The sequence below is a fragment of the Pseudophryne corroboree genome, unplaced genomic scaffold (genome assembly GCF_028390025.1).
Source record: "Pseudophryne corroboree isolate aPseCor3 unplaced genomic scaffold, aPseCor3.hap2 scaffold_1374, whole genome shotgun sequence".
Lineage (NCBI taxonomy): Eukaryota > Metazoa > Chordata > Amphibia > Anura > Myobatrachidae > Pseudophryne > Pseudophryne corroboree.
In genome coordinates, this window is record NW_026968000.1 from 88,923 (window position 1) to 106,177 (window position 17,255).

The 17,255-nt window shown below is 41.3% G+C and overlaps 1 non-coding gene and 1 pseudogene across 1 annotated transcript; one reads left to right on the forward strand and one right to left on the reverse strand.

The window, feature by feature from the left end:
- Nucleotides 1–14,485: 14,485 nt before the first annotated feature.
- LOC134995127 (U1 spliceosomal RNA) lies at nucleotides 14,486–14,664 on the forward strand (annotated as a pseudogene).
- A 2,083-nt stretch (nucleotides 14,665–16,747) lies between these two features.
- LOC134995131 (U1 spliceosomal RNA) lies at nucleotides 16,748–16,910 on the reverse strand. Its single transcript, XR_010198001.1, has one exon. It is a non-coding gene; the product is annotated as a U1 spliceosomal RNA (small nuclear RNA).
- Between the last annotated feature and the right edge of the window lie 345 nt (nucleotides 16,911–17,255).

Here is a 17,255-nt window from a genome sequence, read left to right on the forward strand (position 1 = left end):
AATTTTCATTCTAGTGTCTTTCGTTTGGGAGAAAAATGCAAAGGTACAATACAGCTTTTCCTTGCCGATATCTCTCTTTTGCTAAGAGATAGGCATTGGAAAATTCAGGGCTATAACGTGTAGATGAAGCACTAACAGGAGGCTTTAAAATTTTCATTCTAGTGTCCTTCGTTTGGGAGAAAAATGCAAAGGTACAATACAGCTTTTCCTTGCCGATATCTCTCTTTTGCAAAGAGATAGGCATTGGAAAATTCAGGGCTATAACGTGTAGATGAAGCACTAATAGGAGGCTTTAAAATTTTCATTCTAGTGTCCTTCGTTTGGGAGAAAAATGCAAAGGTACAATACAGCTTTTCCTTGCCGATATCTCTCTTTTGCAAAGAGATAGGCATTGGAAAATTCAGGGCTATAACGTGTAGATGAAGCACTAACAGGAGGCTTTAAAATTTTCATTCTAGTGTCTTTCGTTTGGGAGAAAAATGCAAAGGTACAATACAGCTTTTCCTTGCCGATATCTCTCTTTTGCAAAGAGCTAGGCATTGGAAAATTCAGGGCTATAACGTGTAGATGAAGCACTAACAGTAGACTTTAAAATTTTCATTCTAGTGTCTTTCGTTTGGGAGAAAAATGCAAAGGTACAATACAGCTTTTCCTTGCCAATATCTCTCTTTTGCAAAGAGCTAGGCATTGGAAAATTCAGGGCTATAACGTGTAGATGAAGCACTAACAGGAGGCTTTAAAATTTTCATTCTAGTGTCTTTCGTTTGGGAGAAAAATGCAAAGGTACAATACAGTTTTTCCTTGCCGATATCTCTCTTTTGCAAAGAGATAGGCATTGGAAAATTCAGGGCTATAACGTTTAGATGAAGCACTAACAGGAGGCTTTAAAATTTTCATTCTAGTGTCTTTCGTTTGGGAGAAAAATGCAAAGGTACAATACAGCTTTTCCTTGCCGATATCTCTCTTTTGCAAAGAGATAGGCATTTGAAAATTCAGGGCTATAACGTGTAGATGAAGCACTAACAGGAGGCTTTAAAATTTTCATTCTAGTGTCCTTCGTTTGGGAGAAAAATGCAAAGGTACATTACAGCTTTTCCTTGCCGATATCTCTCTTTTGCAAAGAGATAGGCATTGGAAAATTCAGGGCTATAACGTGTAGATGAAGCACTAACAGGAGGCTTTAAAATTTTCATTCTAGTGTCTTTCGTTTGGGAGAAAAATGCAAAGGTACAATACAGCTTTTCCTTGCCAATATCTCTCTTTTGCAAAGAGCTAGGCATTGGAAAATTCAGGGCTATAACGTGTAGATGAAGCACTAACAGGAGGCGAACATCCCCAAAGGGGAGTTCCTAAGATTAAAGAGGAACTGTTCGGATGAGGCAACCTACCGACACAAAAGTGAGGAGGTAGCGGCCCGTCTCAAGGAACGAGGCTACAGCAATAGATCCATTAAAAAGGCACGGAACTCCCTTTTGAAAACAACTAGGAATTCCCTCATCTTCCAAGAAAAGAAAGTGAAGGATCAAGATGACCTGAGATTTGTGGGAGACTTCTGTCAGGAGTGGAGACAACTTAAAGAAGGTATACAAAAACACTGGCATGTTCTGTTGTCTGACTCAGACCTAGCAACTAGCCTGGGAGACAAGGTCTCGATGAGCTGGAGAAGGTCACCCAACCTAAAGGACTATTGGGTACAAAGTCATTACCAACGACTCCCTTCCGTCTCTCCTTCAGTAAGAGGCACATACCCTTGTGGGACCTGCAGGGCCTGTGACTATATGAAGCCAACACAAGAAATCACAGACAAATTTGGTAACCAACACAGGATCTCCGATTACTTCAACTGCAAAACAACCAATGTGGTGTATTGCCTACAGTGCCTGTGTGGCAAAAGATATGTGGGAATAACCACACGGATGTTTAAACAACGGATTTTGGAACATGCAGGAACAATCCGAAACGTGGATAGGGATATGCAGAACTTCCGACAAATAACCACGGTGGCCAGACATTTTCATCTCCACCATAATGACAACACCCATCGAATGCAAGCTTTTGGCCTGGAAAAGGTCAAACTTGGAATCAGAGGGGGCGATGTAATGCAGGAACTACTCAAAAAGGAGAGCCAGTGGACCTACCTATTGGGAAGTTTAGCTCCATCAGGTCTCAACGAACACATAAACTATACGGTGTTCCTATGATGATTATTTACATGTGATATTGAGACACGCCATTTAGATCTCGATGGCGCCAATGTATGCGCTCTCTCTCTTTCTCTCTTTCCCCTTTCTTAACTCAACCTTTCCTTAGGCTCCAACAAATTCGTGCTACCCCGGCCTGCAAGACCTATTTTCATTACATGCTGTGTATCAGGCCACTTTTCATTAGATGTATCAACATAATAATTGCAATAGCAAATTAAATCACCAGTATATTTCAACAATATACAACTATTACCCCAATTTTTAACCTACTCCCCCCTTGGTGTCCTCCTTGACTCACCGTCCTTTCCCTTTCCTCCCCACTTTTCACCAGTTCTATTATTATCATTATTTTTATTTCTATAATTCTTACACATTCTGTACTCACTAGTATTCTTATTATTTGAATATACACACTCTTTAGACCGTTTTGAACAACAACTAGGTACACTTTTTGACATTACCTATCAAGGTAACATCTTTATCACCCACAAACATTTGTTTTGTGTTTTCTCACATGTGCACTTTTAATTTTGTGTTTAATGTCACTTTTTTCAATTTTGTCACTTTTATTCACATATTTTTCATCTCTGATACCACAACCATCAGGTCACAATTACATCTGCTCGATGATTTTTCGAGCAGACCTACACATAGAACCTAAATTAATCACCTGCAGTCAATTTCTACACAATCAGGTTTCATAACATTCACAATACAGAGCACCAACACTAATGATACACAACAACCAAACAAGCCTCCCCTGCACTGTAGTCACCCATTTCCCATTATTTAACCCTTTTTTTCCCCATTCTGTCATCCCTTCCCCCTCCCCTTCCAATTTTCCCTTCCCTCAATTACACCCCCCTTTTCTCCTCCCCCTTTTGTTTTCACTTCCCTCCCCCCCCCCTCCCCCTTTCCCCCCTCTTTTTCCCCCCTCCCCCCCCCCTCCCTTTTCCTCCCCCCCCCCTCCCCCGCTTTTTTCCCCCTGGTCCCTCCATACCCATTTCCCCCCCCCTCCCAAACCCCCGCCCCCCCCACCCCCCTTTTATAAAAAAAAAAAAAAATTATATTTATATTTATCTTTATAATCTCTAATCCTTAATTTTCATGTTTCATTTTTAATTTCTAATTTTATATTTATATTTATTCTTATTTTTACATTCTTTATATTTATTTTTATTTTACAGTTATATTTATTGTCTTATCTATACCTATCTCATACCCATTTACATTTATCATTATTATTACTATTATTTTCAAATTTATACTCATTTTTATTCTTATTTATTATTTTTTATTATTATCATTATTACTTTTATTTATTTTGCATTTTTCTCTCCTCCGTATTTCCCCAAATTTCAACTTCGTATTCATCAGTGCATAATTTTACTCTATACGGACTTTGGCGGGAAAGCCTAAACTTTAAGGTTATATTATCAAAGATGAATATTCGGCGAGGATAATGCACAATATTTCCATCTCCAGAACAAGATTTGTTCCTCTAAATAGAGTTTTATTTATTTATTATTTATCATAACCGTCTATTAATTAGTAAATTACAGTCACTTTTATCTTACTTACGACGATTGGGTCACCAACCTCTGTCACTGGCATATTTTGATTAACAGGTCGGTCATGTTTATATCTATTTTCATTATTTTTTATTATTATTTCCTATTATCCCTATTATGATTATTACTTTTATTTTGATATCACTATTATTATTAGTATTATCACAGGAGATATTTCCTCTTACTAATCAATTAATTTCTGCATTAAGAATGTCATAGCTTAAATCTCCTGAAACATATTGTCGATTCTAATTATGTTAAATGTATGTTTAGAAAACGCACATTGTCTTTAATCTTATTTTTCTGTTGGATTTTCAGCTTATATAACTGTGATTTGATTAACCATTATCCTCCATAAAAAAATTCTGTTTATTAATTAAACCGTTATTCGATATTTTTGATCTAACACACCATACGCTTTGAACATTACTTTAATTGATTCCATTGTGATCCACATATATTAACTTTCATTTATGGAGGTTTAATAGAATAAGCACTGCCTGGTGGATAGAATTGTTTAACAAAAATTATGCCATAATTAGTGGTCTACGTATATTAACTATTACTTATGGAGCTTCAATAGAATAAGCACAGCCAGGTGGATGGAAGCGCTGAACAAACCTATGCCATAATTAGGCAATTAAGAACTCAGGAAAGGGATTGGTTGATGATCCCCTTTTTAAATGCACCATCTGAACACCACCATAGGCTGCCAGGTGAGCAAGCCCAGGTGGTGAAACGTACGTCCAACTAACGGCCTCACGCACGGACTCCTCACTGCAGGAGGAGCCGTGACCAACAGCAGTCATTCAGAACGGCTGAGCGGCAATGATCCATCGAGTTCGGGGAGATCGCGAGTGGTAATGTACAATAACCTACGGGTCAGACTCACTCACCCGACACTCCCCACACACTCTCTCTCTTCCTGTCAACTTTCACTTTCACGGACAGACACCCGGTCTCCGGTGGCGCATCCGGACCCTGCAAGGCAAGTGGCAACAGGGTCCGCCTAACACCACATACGGCTTCTCAGGCTGCCGTCCGCTGCCTTTCTTTCCACGGCACAACCCACGATCCCACTCTCATCTGTCCTCCGCTCCAATGATGAGGTCAGACAGCAGATGGGATCAGTGAACTGGAGTGCCGACTATCCTTTGCCCTCAGAGTTACAGTCTCACACTTGACCAGTTACCTGCAGGTAATTTTGATAAAATAACAAGTACCAACGCATACAAAAACATGGCAATAAACAAGGCGCAATTATTGGGGATATAAACACCTGTGATTTTGTTTTAACTTGTGCCTATTAAGATAATATCAATTGTTACCTAGCAACAGCAATGTTTTTTATTAGGAGCAGGTCTGTTTTGTGCAATCTCATTGCACAATAAATGTTGTTAAATGATGCAGTGTTATTAACACAATTGTGATTTAGTCTATTACTGTGGGCCTTTTTATTTCATTTTCGGACTCTGGCTCAGACCCAAGTGGCGCATTTAGGACCCTGCAAGGCTCATAAGCATCAGGGCCCATCTAACACCACGTTGGGGTCTCTAGCCAGTGTGCCAGTTCTATCTTTTTTCTGTGACACAGTCGACGGTCCTACTCTCATCTTTCCTCCGCTCATGAATGAGGTTAGACAGCAGATGGGACTAGCAGACTAGAGTGTCACTATCTAATTTTCTACTATCCATGCCAGCATAATCTTGTTTTTTCTTTATTTGCATTTGTTACATACCTGACAAACAACACTAATGTGTCAGTTTTTCATTCAAGATACAAATGAATCATTTTGGAGACAGAATGTTGCAGTAAAACCCAATTGTAACTATGTATTCTCTAACAGACATGGATATTATTTTCTCTTTAACATGGAAGAGATGTTAAAACACAGATTTACTCTGTGAAATATGGGGAGAAGCTGATCTCACATACACAGCAGTATTTTTCTGCAAGGTGTAATTAATTATATCACCAATATCATCTCTGCTGCTCACAGGATATTTTTGATAGATTACTATCATTTTTTGTCATTAATTTCTGTGATTACTGCTGTTCATTGGATAAGTTTGATAGATTACTATCATTTTTCTTATCATCCATTGTTGAGCAAAATATACAAATAATTTTAAGATGATGATATTTGCTCTTTTTTGAATTATTCATATTTTTACCACTGTTTAAAAGGGGAATAAGTAATTGATACGTCTAATATACCCCTGTTATTTTATTTTAGTTGAGTATTGGATAAATAAAAGCTAAGTTTTAATTATAGACAGTTTTCATCTTTTTCACATCATTAATCATCAAAAGAGTGCTCCAAATATAGGAATTTCTTCTATTTGGTAAGATGTGGGCTCTTCCACACCCACCAAATCATTCTGTATCTGGTACACTATTCCTGGGAGCACCTCCAACGTCAGAATAGTTGCCCACTTGGGCTTGATATATTTTTTCTGTTTAGTTGGTTGTTTGAGATTTAGTCATTCAATTATAACCAGTCTGGTGCAGGGTAAACCAAGTTTTGCCACAAAAGTCAATACTGACAAAGGCTAATAATCATTCATCTAGAACGTTTCCTAGAAAAACTTTAAAAAGTCAATAATCTGGAGAATTTTTGTAAGAAACACATTGGTACTTTCCCATGATGAGTGAGTGCTTCAGGATTTCTTGCACTTACATGGGCTATTAACCAAAAGGTTGGTGGTTCAATCCCACCCAGGGATGTAATTGACCTTGTCATCAGATTTTGGTGATCTTTAAGTAGACAAGTCAAAATTTCAAACCCCCTCTTATGGTGTAGGGTACCTGGCCTTCTCTGACGTAATCAGAGTTAGATTTAATTAAGTGATTTTATAAAAAACAGCTAGGAAGCACAATTTAGCAGTGGGTTGCAGAGAAAAAAATAACATTTTAAACCTACCGGTAATTTTTTTTTCTCGTAGTCCGTAGAGGATGATGGGGACTCCGTAAGGACCATGGGGGATAGACGGGCTCCGCAGCAGACATGGGCACTTTAAGAAAGACTTTAGATCTGGGTGTGCACTGGCTCCTCCCTCTATGCCCCTCCTCCATACCTCAGTTAGAGAAACTGTGCCCAGAGGAGACGGACAGTACGAGGAAAGGATTTTTGTTAATCCAAGGTCAAGATTCATACCAGCCACACCAATCACACCGTATAACTTGTGATATACTACCCAGTTAACAGTATGAATCAAATCTAACTCTGATTACATCAGAGTAGGCCAGGTACCCTACACCATAGCAGGGGTTTTCGAAATTTTGACTTGTCTACTTAAAGATCAACAAAATCTGATAATAAGTTCAATTACATCCCTGGGTGGGATTGAACCACCAACCTTTTGGTTAATAGCCGTATACACTAACTGATTGCGCCACAGCGAAACTTTGCAAAAGTACATACTGACAAAGGCTAATAAGCATTCATCTAGAACGTTTCCTATAAAAACTTTAAATAGTCAATAATCTGGAGAGTTTTTGTAAGATGTTTCTTCCATCAACCAATGAAGAAACACATTGGTACTTTCCCATGATGAGTGAGTGCTTCAGGATCTCTTGCACTTACATGTGCAGCAGAGTACTGTAATGGAAGCATGCTGGGTCCATAACCCAGAGGTAGGCAGATTGAAACTATCCTCTGCTATATGACTTGTCTACTTAAATATTACCAAAATTTGATCACAAGGTCAATTACGTCCCTGGATGGGATTGAACCACCAACCTTTTGATTAATAGCTGAACACACTAACCGATTGCGCCACAGAGACACTTTGCAAAAAGTACATACTGACAAAGACTAATAAGCATTCATCTAGAACGTTTCCTAGAAAAACTTTAAAAAGTCAATAACCTGGAGAGTTTTTGTAAGATGTTTCTTCCAGCAACCAATGAAGAAACACATTGGTACTTTCCCATGATGAGTGAGTGCTTCAGGATCTCTTGCACTTACATGTGCAGCAGAGTACTGCAATGGAAGCATGCTGGGCCCATAACCCAGAGGTAGGCAGATTGATACTATCCTTTGCTATATGCATTTTTTTTGTTCATTAAAGTAATCCAAAACTGGGATTGATATTTTAGCTTTTATTTTTACTTAAAGTACAATAACTTTTACCATTTTAATTTGTTTTAATAGTATATTGACAGTGTTGTTTTCTTTCAAAAATCCAATTAATTTTCTTTACCCGATTATTAAAATGGTAAGTGACAAAAACAAACTACATTGTCACCAGAAGAGCAATACAAAATGTACAAGTGATATATTAAAATCATCTTTCCAGCTTGAATTTCAATGATGCATTGGGGCAACGATTTTGTGAGAAACATCTTCACCCTTAAATAAAGATTTTCTTAATTCCTTACCTGTGTGCTAATTAGATATCACCTTGTTTTCACATTAAACAGACTTCCACATGAGAAAGCAGCAAGGATGCAGTGGCGTTAATGTTTCCTGGTGTCAACCTGTATTTTTTCAGTAGATATTGAAATGAGGATGCATCTTGCTGCCTTTCCAATGAAGCAAGTTTAATTTAGTAATAGGTGAAAAACCATCCCTACAAATATGTTAATCAGATACTTGGCTTTGTGGACACTTTTCAGAGAACAAATTAGTTAGCATAAAAATAAAGCCAGAAAATGAAGAGCTGTTTAATCACTCAATTGGATTTTTCTGCCAGCATATTTCTTTTTCTCTGCAACCCACTGCTAAATTGTGCTTCCAAGCTGTTTTTTTTATAAAATCACTGATTCAAATCTAACTCTGATTACATCAGAGTAGGCCAGGTACCCTACACCATAAGAAGGGGGTTTGAAATTTTGACTTGTCTACTTAAAGATCACCAAAATCTGATAACAAGGTCAATTACATCGCTGGGTGGGATTGAACCACCAACCCTTTGATTAATAACCAAACACACTAACCGATTGCGCCACAGAGACACTTTACAAACATACATACTGACAAAGGCTAATAAGCATTCATCTAGAACGTTTCCTAGAAAAACTTTAAAAAGTCAATAATCTGGAGAGTTTTTGTAAGATGTTTCTTCCATCAACCAACGAAGAAACACATTGGTACTTTCCCATGATGAGTGAGTGCTTCAGGATCTCTTGCACTTACATGTGCAGCAGAGTACTGCAATGGAAACATGCTGGGCCCATAACCCAGAGGTAGGCAGATTGAAACTATCCTCTGCTATATGCATTTTTTTTTGTTAATTAAAGTAATCCAAAACTGGGATTGATATTTTTGCTCTTTTATTTTTACTTAAAGTACAATAACTTTTACCATTTTAATTTGTTTTAATAGTATATTGACAGTATTGTTTTCTTTCAAAAATCCACTTAATTTTCTTTACCCTATTATTAAAATGGTAATTGACAAAAACAAACTACATTGTCACCAGAAGAGCAATACAAAATGTACAAGTGATATATTAAAATCATCTTTCCAGCTTGAATTTCAATGATGCATTGGGGCAACGATTTTGTGAGAAACACCTTCACCCTTAAATAAAGATTTTCTTAATTCCTTACCTGTGTGCTAATTAGATATCACCTTGTTTTCACATTAAACAGACTTCCACATGCGAAAGCAGCAAGGATGCAGTGGCGTTAATGTTTCCTGGTGTCAACCTGTATTATTTCAGTAGACATTGAAATGAGGATGCATCTTGCTGCCTTTCCAATGAAGCAAGTTTAATTCAGTAATAGGTGAAAAACCATTCCTACAAAGGTGTTAATCAGAGACTTGGCTTTGTGGACACTTTTCAGAGAGCAAATTTGTTAGCATAAACATAAAATCAGAAAATGAAGAGCTGTTTAAACAGCTACTGCCTGAGGGTCTCTTGACCTGGTGCAATACCTCTGTAGCTTTTTGTTGAGGCGGGACGCCATCATGTCTATCTGGAACAGTCCCCACCGACTTGCAATCTGTGCGAAGACTTCCTGATGGAGTCCCCACTCTCCTGGATGTAGGTCGTGTCTGCTGAGGAAGTCTGCTTCCCAGTTGTCCACTCCCGGAATGAACACTGCTGACAGTGCGCTTACATGATTCTCCACCCAGCGAAGAATTCTGGTGGCTTCCGCCATCGCCACTCTGCTCCTTGTGCCGCCTTGGCAGTTTACATGAACTACTGCGGTGACGTTGTCTGACTGGATCAGAACTGGTTGGTCGCGAAGTTAAGGTCTCCGCTTGACATAGGGCGTTGTATATGGCCCTTAGCTCCAGGATGTTGATGTGAAGACAAGTCTCCTGACTTGACCAAAGACCTTGGAAATTTCTTCCCTGTGTGGCTGCTCCCCAACCTCGGAGGCTCGCGTTCGTGGTCACCAGGATCCAGTCCTGAATGCCGAACCTGCGGCCCTCTAGAAGGTGAGCACTCTGCAGCCACCACAGGAGAGATACCCTGGCCCTGGGGGACAGGGTGATCAACTGATGAATCTGTAGATGTGACCCGGACCACTTGTCCAGTAGGTCCCATTGCAAGATCCTCGCATGGAACCTGCCGAAGGGAATGGCCTCGTATGATGCCACCATCATTCCCAGGACTCGAGTGCAGTGATGCACTGACACCTGTTTTGGTTTCAATAGGTTCCTGACCAGAGTCATGAGTTCCTGGGCCTTTTCTATCGGAAGATAAACCCTTTTCTGGTCCGTATCCAGAATAATGCCCAAGCAAAGTCAGACGAGTCGTAGGAACCAACTGCGACTTCGGGATATTGAGAATCCAGCCGTTTTGCTGTAACACCTTCAATGAAAGTTATACGCTGTTCAGCAACTGCTCTCTTGATCTCGCTTTTATGAGGAGATCGTTCAAGTACGGGATAATTGTGACACCTTGCTTTCGCAGGAGCACCATAATTTCTGTCATTACCTTGGTGAAAATTCTCGGAGAAAATTCTGGAGAGACCAAACGGCAACGTCTGAAATTGGTAATGACAATACTGTACCGCAAATCTTAGGTACGCCTGATGAGGTGGATAAATGAGTACATGAAGGTATGCATCATTTATGTCCAGAGATATCATAAAATCCCCCCCTTCTAGGCTGGCGATGACCGCTCTTAGCGATTCCATCTTGAACTTGAACCTTTTCAAGTATAGGTTCAGGGATTTTAAATTTAATATGGGTCTGACCAAACCGTCCGGTTTTGGGACTACAAACAGGGTCGAATAATTTCCCTTTCCTTGTTGAAGCAGGGGAACCTTGACCACCACCTGTTGAAGATACAATTTGTGAATTGCATTTAACACTATCTCCCTTTCCTGGGGAGAAGATGGTAGGGCCGATTTGAAAAACCGGCGAGGAGGCACCTCTTCGAATTTCAGCTTGTAACCCTGAGAAACAATTTCTATTGCCTAGGGATCCACCTGCGAATGAACCCAGATGTGGCTGAAAACTCGAAGACGTGCCCCCAACTGGGCGGACTCCTTTAGCGGAGCCCCAGCGTCATGCGGTGGATTTTGTAGAGGCCGGGGAGGACTTCTGTTCCTGGGAACTAGCTGTGTTGTGCAGCTTCTTCCCTCTGCCCTTACCTCTGGCAAGAAAGGACGCACCTCGTACTTTCTTGTTTCTCTGTGATCGAAAGGACTGCATTTGATAATGTGGTGCTTTCTTAGGCTGTGAGGGAATATAAGGCAAAAAATTTGATTTACCAGCTGTAGCTGTGGAGACAAGGTCCGAGAGACCTTCCCCAAACAATTCCTCACCCCTGTAAGGTAAAACCTCCATATGCCTTTTTGAGTCGGCATCACCTGTCCATTGCCGGGTCCATAGGACTCGTCTAGCAGAAATCGACATAGCGTTTATTCTAGAACCCAGTAGACTAATGTCACTTTGAGCATCTCTCATATATAGGACAGCATCTTTTATATGCCCTATGGTCAATAACATAGCATCCTTATCTAGGGTCTCAATCTCTGCTGATAAGGTATCTGTCCATGCTGCCACCGCGCTACAACCTCGGCCGACGCAATTGCCGGTCTGAGTAAGGTACCAGAATGTGTGTAAATGGACTTTAGGGTAACCTCCTGCTTGCGGTCAGCAGGGTCCCTGATGGTAGCCGTATCCTGGGATGGCAGCGCTACCTTTTTGGATAAGCGTGTCAATGCTTTATCCACCCTAGGGGAGGATTCCCACCGTATCCTGTCCATTGGCGGGAAAGGATACGCCATAAGAATCCTTTTGGGAATCTGCAGCTTTTTGTCTGGAGATTCCCAAGCTTTTTCACATAATTCGTTCAACTCATGTGAGGGGGGAAAGGTTATCTCAGGTTTCTTTCCCTTATACATGTGTACCCTCGTGTCAGGGACAGGGGACTCTGTGATGTGCAAAACATCTTTTATTGCAATAATCATATATCGAATACATTTAGCCAATTTTGGTTGTAACTTTGCATCATCGTAGTCGACACTGGAGTCAGAATCCGTGTCGGTATCTGTGTCAACTATTTGGGATAGTGGGCGCTTTTGAGACCCCGAAGGTCCCTGCGACATAGGGACAGGCATGGGTTGACTCCCTGACTGTTCCCTAGCTTCAGCTTTGTCTAATCTCTTGTGTAATAAGTTTACATTAGCACTTAAAACATTCCACATATCCATCCAGTCAGGTGTCGGCGTTGTCGATGGAGACACCACATTAATTTGCTCCTGCTCCTCTCTAGGAGAGCCTTCTACCTCAGACATGTCGACACACGTGTACCGACACACCATACACTCAGGGAATCCTCTTATCTGAGGACAGTTCCCCAACAAGGCCCTTTGGAGAGACAGAGAGAGAAAGTATGCCAGCACACACCCCAGCGCTATATGACCCAGGAAAAAAACACAATCATTTTATGTTTACCCAGTAGCGCTGTATTTCCATATATATATGCGCCTAATTATGTGCCCTCTCTTCTTTAAGACCCTCTTTTTACCGTGGTATAAGCAGGGGAGAGTCCATGGAGCTTCCCCTCAGCGGTGCTGTGGAGAAAATGGCGCTGGTGAGTGCTGAGGGAGAAGCCCCACCCCCTCAGCGACGGGCTTCTGTCCCGCTCAAATATAGTAAAAAAATGGCGGGGGCTCTTATATATATATACAGTGCCTAGCTGCATATATATTTATTTTGCCAAAGAGAGGTCTATATTGCTGCCCAGGGCGTCCCCCCTGCGCCCTTCACCCTTACACTGACTGCCGTGTGTGAGGTGTATGGGAGCAATGGAGCACAGCTTTACTGCTGTGCGTTACCTCAGTGAAGATCATGAAGTCTTCCGCCGCCTCTGAAGTCTTCTTTTCTTCTCATACTCACCCGGCTTCTATCTTCCGGCTCTGCGAGGGGGACGGCGGCGCGGCTCTGGGACGGACGGCGAGGGTGAGACCTGCGTACCGATCCCTCTGGAGCTAATGCTGTACAGTAGCCTAAGAAGCAGAGCCTATCAACTCACAGAAGTAGGTGTGCATCTCTCCCCTCCGCCCCTCGATGCAGGGAGTCTGTTGCCAGCAGGCTCCCTGAAAATAAAAAAATCTAACAAATATACTTTCTGTCAGGAAACTCAGGAGAGCTCCCTGAAAAGCACCCAGTCTCCTCTGGGCACAGTAGTAAACTGAGGTCTGGAGGAGGGGCATAGAGGGAGGAGCCAGTGCACACCCAGATCTAAAGTCTTTCTTAAAGTGCCCATGTCTCCTGCGGAGCCCGTCTATCCCCCATGGTCCTTACGGAGTCCCCAGCATCCTCTAGGACGTAAGAGAAAAATTATGCTGGCAGAAAAATCCAATTGAGTGATTAAACAGCTCCAGAGCTGCTCTGTAAGGCAAGTAAAAGGGTGTGGGCCCTGCAGCACTACCTGTAGTTTGCATTGTGCATTGGAAGCCTAGTTTGCTGTCTGTTTCCACTTCTTTTTTCTTGAGCCCCTCCTGTCTATACCCTTGTGCACTATCCTGACTTCTCCTCCCGTCTGCTTACTTTGTGCCTTCCAATGCACAATGCAAACTACAGGTAGTGCTGCAGGGCCCACACCCTTTTACTTGCCTTACAGAGCAGCTCTTGAGCTGTTACAGTGCCCAGCTGCTGCAAGAAATCAGCGTGAATGCTTCAGGGGCTGGGGCATGGCCAACATGAGCCCCACACCGAAGGAGGGTGGGGGTGTTTAATGCGAACTAGGGGTCTCGCACAATGCGAACTACAGGTAGTGCTGCAGGGCCCACACCCTTTTACTTGCATTACAGAGCAGCTCTGGAGCTGTTACAGTGCCCAGCTGCTGCAAGAAATCAGCTTGAATCCTTCAGGGGCTGGGGCATAGCCAACATGAGCCCCACACCGACGGAGGGTGGAGGTGTTTAATGCGAACTAGGGGTCATCCAAGTGCCGCAAAAGGCCGCCATGCCCTGCACGCCCCTTTTCTCTTTTCATATGCAGACGAGGGTTGAAGCCAACTTTGACCCACTGCTTGGATGACATCGCCATATGCAAATCCATCTGCTGCAGGCCTTCCCCCAGGAATGCTTGCACTAGTTGTTGCATTTGGTTTGTTGTTTGGGGGTGCTTCAGTATTAGGCAGCCTTCTGCCCTCCCATGTTCATCTGAAAATATGTGTTCTCCCTGCAGTTGTTGTCCCCAGATGAGAGTTCCCTTGTGCTGCCTCAGTTGAATCTCCTTTACTTGACAGAGATGTGCCTGAGCAGCGGCCCTCCCCAGCCCTATCCCAAATCATACTTATTTTGCATAGGAGATACCATGGTCATGAAGACTGTTCTCCCAGGGTGCGGTTCATTCATTGCATTCTGGGTATGCTGACCCCTGTGATTTCCCCAAATGTGGGAAACTCGACTGCATTATTTAATGCGAACTAGGGGTCATCCAAGCACCGCAAAAGGCCGCCATGCCCTGCATACCCCTTTTCTCTTTTCATAAGCAGACGAGGTTTGAAGCCAACCTTGACCCACTGCTTGGATGACATCACTTGCTGCCTTTCCAATGAAGCAAGTTTAATTTAATAATAGGTGAAAAACCATCCCTACAAAGGTGATAATCAGATACTTGGCTTTGTGGACACTTTTCAGAGCACAAATTTGTTAGCATAAAAATAAAGCCAGAAACTGAAGAGCTGTTTAATCACTCAATTGGATTTTTCTGCCAGCATATTTCTTTTTCTCTGCAACCCACTGCTAAATTGTGCTTTGTGGCTGTTTTTTTTATAAAATCACTTAATCAAATCTAACTCTGATTACATCAGAGAAGGCCAGGTACCCTACACCATAAGAGGTGGTTTGAAATTTTTACTTGTCTACTTAAAGATCACCAAAATCTGATAACAAGGTCAATTACGTCCCTAGGTGGGATTGAACCACCAACCTTTTGGTTAACAACTGAACACGCTAACTGTTTGTGCCTCAGAGACACTTTGCGAAAGTACATACTGACAAAGGCTAATAAGCATTCATCTAGAACGTTTCCTAGAAAAACTTTAAAAAGTCAATAATCTGGAGAGTTTTTGTAAGATGTTTCTTCCATCAACCAATGAAGAAACACATTGGTACTTTCCCATGATGAGTGAGTGCTTCAGGATCTCTTGCACTTACATGTGCAGCAGAGTACTGTAATGGAAGCATGCTGGGTCCATAACCCAGAGGTAGGCAGATTGAAACTATCCTCTGCTATATGCATTGTTTTTTGTTAATTAAAGTAATCCAAAACTGGGATTGATATTTTTGCTCTTTTATTTTTACTTAAAGTACAATAACTTTTACCATTTTAATTTGTTTTAATAGTATATTGACAGTATTGTTTTCTTTCAAAAATCCACTTAATTTTCTTTACCCTATTATTAAAATGGTAATTGACAAAAACAAACTACATTGTCACCAGAAGAGCAGTACAAAATATACAAGTGATATATTAAAATCATCTTTCCAGCTTTAATTTCAATGATGCCTTGGTGCAACAATTTTGTGAGAAACATCTTCACCCATAAAGAAAGATTTTCTTAATTCCTTACCTGTGTGCTGATTAGATATCACCTTGTTTTCACATTAAACAGACTTCCCCTTGAGGAAGCAGCAAGGATGCAGTGACGTTTATGTTTCCTGGTGTCAACCTGTATTATTTCAGTAGACATTGAAATGAGGATGCATCTTGCTGCCTTTCCAATGAAGCAAGTTTAATTCAGTAATAGGTGAAAAACCATTCCTACTAAAGGTGTTAATCAGAGACTTGGCTTTGTGGACACTTTTCAGAGAGCAAATTTGTTAGCATAAACATAAAATCAGAAAATGAAGAGCTGTTTAATCACTCAATTGGACTTTTCTGCCAGCATAATTTTTTTTCTCTGCAACCCACTGCTAAATTGTGCTTCCTAGCTGTTTTTTATAAAATCACTTAATCAAATCTAACTCTGATTACATCAGAGAAGGCCGGGTACCCTACACCATAAGAGGGGGTTTGAAATTTTGACTTGTCTACTTAAAGATCACCAAAATCTGATAACAAGGTCAATTACGTCCCTGGGTGGGATTGAATCACCAACCTTTAGGTTAATAGCCATACACACTAACTGATTGCGCCATAGCGACACTTTGCGAAAGTACATACTGACAAAGGCTAATAAGCATTCATCTAGAACGTTTCCTAGAAAAACTTTAAAAAGTCAATAATCTGGAGAATTTTTGTAAGAAACACATTGGTACTTTCCCATGATGAGTGAGTGCTTCAGGATCTCTTGCACTTACATGGGCTATTAACCAAAAGGTTCCCACCCAGTGATGTAATTGACCTTGTGATCAGATTTTGGTGATCTTTAAGTAGACAAGTCAAAATTTCAAACCCCCTCTTATGGTGTAGGGTACCTGGCCTTCTCTGACGTAATCAGAGTTAGATTTAATTAAGGTGCGCAAGGGCATAGAAGGGAGCGGTTTAAGAAAAGAGAAGTGGAAACAGACAGCAAACTAGGCTGGAGAGAGACCTGAGACAAAGAGATCTGAATTATACGAGAGCCGACCAGGGGAAACACAAATTATGCAGTCAAGTTTCCCACATTTGGGGAAATCGCAGGAGCAGCACACCCAGAGTGCAATGGGTGAGCCTTGCCCTGGGAGAAGCACCTTCATGATCATAGTATCTCACCTGGCAGGTAAGTAGGAGTTGGGCTAGTGCTGGGGAGGGTCGCTGCTCGGGTACGCCCCTGTCAAGTGAAGGAGATCCAACTGAGGCAGCACAAGGGAACTCTCGAAAGAAGAACAAGGCTAGAGGAAGATCTGAGACAAAGAAATCTGACTTTTACCAGAGCTGACCAGAGGAAAGCACAAACACAGTCCCCCACTACCACCAGGAAACATTAACGCCACTGCATCCTTGCTGCTTTCTCATGTGGTAGTCTATTTAATGTGAAAACAAGGTGATATCTAATTAGCACACAGAAAAGAAAATTAAGTGAATTTTTGAAAGAAAACAATACTGTCAATATACTATTAAAACAAATTAAAA